The following is a 3,453-nucleotide window of genomic DNA, read 5'->3' as shown; positions in this document are numbered from 1 at the left end:
CCTCCCCTTCTCCTGAGAAGTGCCATCTTTATGTCTGAAAGATCCTGACAGAATGCATAAGGTCACAGAAGCCCTGAAATTGGCAAAATAGATTTCATTGTTAGCAGAACTAGCTTCACTGATTTAGAAAAATAGAGGTGCACAATGCTCTGGCCACTCCTCGAACCTGTGTGTCTGCCAATGTTCTGACCGTTCCTTGAACCCAGGTGTATGCCCACTGCTACACCTCACTGCCAGGTGTTTGTGATATTGGTTGCTGGGAAAGAGTCGGAAAATCTCCCCAGCAACCACAGTCAGGGCCAATCCGGAGTTGCTGCACCTTCATTAGACTCCTTCCTTGTTTCCCTCCCATACCCATTTCTTGAGGAACCAATCATTTTAGAATAGACATTGTTTAGATCTGGAAATCCCCTAATCCTCCCTTCTCCTTTCTCTCTTAAGGACCTATAAAAACTGGGACCCCTTTTCCCTCAGGGTCGACTCCTCTACCCCAGTGTGGGATACGAGTCATCCCCAGAGCTCTGGCTTTCCCCGAATAAAGCCTCGTGTGGTTTGCATCAAGCTTGGTGTCTCATGAGTTCTTGGGGGTCTGCTATTATCCCGGGGCCTGAGCGAAGGGCTCCTCACGGAGTCTTTCAATGTCCATGCAGACCCCTCCCCGCAGCACATGAAGTCACTGCAGAACTAGGCACAGTCTCTCCCATAGAGGCCAGATAAAGTGGCCCAGCTATGGGAACTAGATCCACAAGCAGGCCACAGATTCAGGGACAGCCCCTGCTTTAGTCATTAGGGACCTGCATGAAGGTCAGCTGTACTTCTGTTACATATGGACAGGGGACCTAGGTCCAGCCCATGCTCACTCTTTGATTAGGGGTTCAGTCTCTGGGAGCCCCCAAGGGTCCAGGTTAGTTGACTCTGTTGGTCTTTCTATGGAGTCCCTGTTCTCTTTGGGTCTCTCAGTCCTTCCCCCCAACTCTTCCACAAGGTTCTCCAAGATCTGTTTAATGTCTGGCTGTGGGTCTTTGCATCTGTTTCTATTGGCTGCTGGGTGGAGTCTCTCAGAGGACAGTTATGCTAGGCTCCTGTCTACAAGCATAACAGTGCAGGTGTCAGGGATTGGCTCTTGCCCATGGGGTGGCTCTCAATTTTGGCCAGTCATTGGTTGGTCATTCCTAAGTCTCTGCTCTTTGTCCTTGCATATCTTGTAGGCAGGACACATTTGGAATCAAAGGTTTTGTGGGTGTGTTGCTGTTCTTATCCCTCCTGTGGGAGTCCTGCCTGGCTAAAATAAGTGGCTACTTCAGAATCCCCCATACCACCCACCAACCCACATGCACTGTTAGAAATCTCAGCTATTGTCCCTCCAATAGTACCCTGGGTCCCCACCCACCCACTACAGAATTCTGTTCTCTCTCCTCTGCTCTCCCTACACCAGCCTTCCCACCTGCTCCCCTCCCACTCCCTTCTCCCACCCAGGTCCCTTTCTCCATCTAACTTCAGGATATATTCTAGTTCCCCTTCTGAGAAGGATTCAACCACCCTCCCTTGAATCCTCCTTGTTATTTTGTTTCTTTGGGTCTGTGTATTGTAGTGTGGTTATCCTGTACTTTATAGCTACTATCCACTTATAAGTACGTATCACGCATGTTCTTTTGAGTGTAGGCTACCTCACTCAGGATGATATTTTTTAGTTTCATCCATTGCCTGCAATTTTCATGATGTCTTTGTTTTTAATAGCTGAATAGTATTCTATATTGTAAATAAACCACATTTTCTTTATCCATTCTTCAGTTGAGGGACATCTATGTTGTTTCCAGTTTCTGGCTACTGTGAATAAAGCTGCTGTGAACAAAGTTGAGCAAGTGTCCTTATGGTAGTGTGGAGCATCTTTTAAATATATGCCCAGGAGTGGTATAGCTGGGTCTTCAGGTAGAAATATTCTCATTTTTCTGAGAAACAGCCAAATTGATTTCCAGAATGGTTGTACAAATTTGCACTCCCACCAGCAATGGAGAAGTGTTCCCCTTGCTCCACATCCTTGCTAGCATGTGCTGTCCTTGAGTTTTCAATCTTAGCTATTCTGATGGGTGTAAGGTGAAATTCAGAGTCATTTTGATTTGCATTTCCCTGATGATGAAAGATGGTAAACATTCCTTTAAGTGTTTCTCGGTCATTAAAGATTCTTCTGCTGAGAATTCTGTTTAGCTCTGTACCTCATTTTTTAATTGGGTTATTTGAGTTGTTGATTTCTAACTTCATGAGTTCTCTATATATTTTGGATATTAGCCTTCAGTCAGGTATAGGGTTGATGAAGATCTTTTCACAATCTGTAGGCTGTTATTTTGTCCTAATGACAGTCTCCTTTGATTTACAGAAAATTTTCAATTTCTTAAGGTCCTATTTATCAATTATTGATCTTACAGCATGGGCCATTGGTTTTCTGTTCAGGAAGTTGTCTGCTGTACCAATGAGTTCAAAGTTATTCCCTATTTTCTGTTCTATTAGATTTAGTGTATCTGGTTTGTTTTGAGGCCTTTGATCCACTTAGATGTGAGTTTTGTGCAGGGTGATGAATGTGGATCTATTTGCATTCTTCTCCATTCAGACATTCAGTTAGACCAACACCATTTGCTGAAGATGCTCTCTCCCTTTTCCATTGTATGGTTTTGTCAAAAATCAGTGTCTGTAGGTGTGTGGGTTTATTTCTGGTTCTTCAACTTGATTCTGTTGATCAACCTGTCTGTTTCTATGCCATAACCATCCTGTTTGTATTACTAACGCTCTGTAGTACAACTTGATATCAGGGATGCAGATACCTCTAGAAGTTCTTCTATTGAACAGGACTTTTTAGATATCCTGGATTTTTTGTTTTTCAATATTAAGTTGAAAATTGTTCTTTCAGGGCCTGTAATGAATTCTGTTAGAATGTTGATGGGAATTGCATTGAATCTGTAGATTGCTTTTGGTAAGATGGCCATTCTCACTATGTTAATCTACTGATCCATGAGCATGGGTGACCTTTTCATCTTCAGATCTTCAATTTATTTTCTTAGGGAGTTGAAGTTCTTGTCATACTGTGGGAACTAAAGGGTGTAGGGGAAAGAGGGGGCAGGGAGGATAGCCCACATCTGGCCAGAGTTCCTCCTATGCTCTGGGAAGGCAGACATGTGAGGGCTGCCAGACGCTTTCCACTTGGCCCCAGGTGGGCATCTAAGCCACTTACCCCACTTGATGGGGGGTGGACACGGGGCAGCCCCCGACCAGGGGCCCTGGGGTGACACCCTGTAGCCCCGGGGTTACAGGAGAGAGGGCTGAGGGAGAGAGGTTCCCCCTTGACTAGAGCACAGGAAGGCCTTCCATTGGGAGATTAGAAATGGCTCATTAGGTGAAAGTCCATCCCATCATCCAAGTGCAGAGGGCCTTGATGAATAGAGGCAGTCTATGGTTTTAGAG

Source organism: Mus caroli, chromosome 5 (genome assembly GCF_900094665.2).
Source record: "Mus caroli chromosome 5, CAROLI_EIJ_v1.1, whole genome shotgun sequence".
Taxonomy (NCBI): Eukaryota; Metazoa; Chordata; class Mammalia; order Rodentia; family Muridae; genus Mus; species Mus caroli.
The sequence above is the reverse complement of the archived record's forward strand: the minus strand, read 5'-3'. Positions refer to the sequence as shown.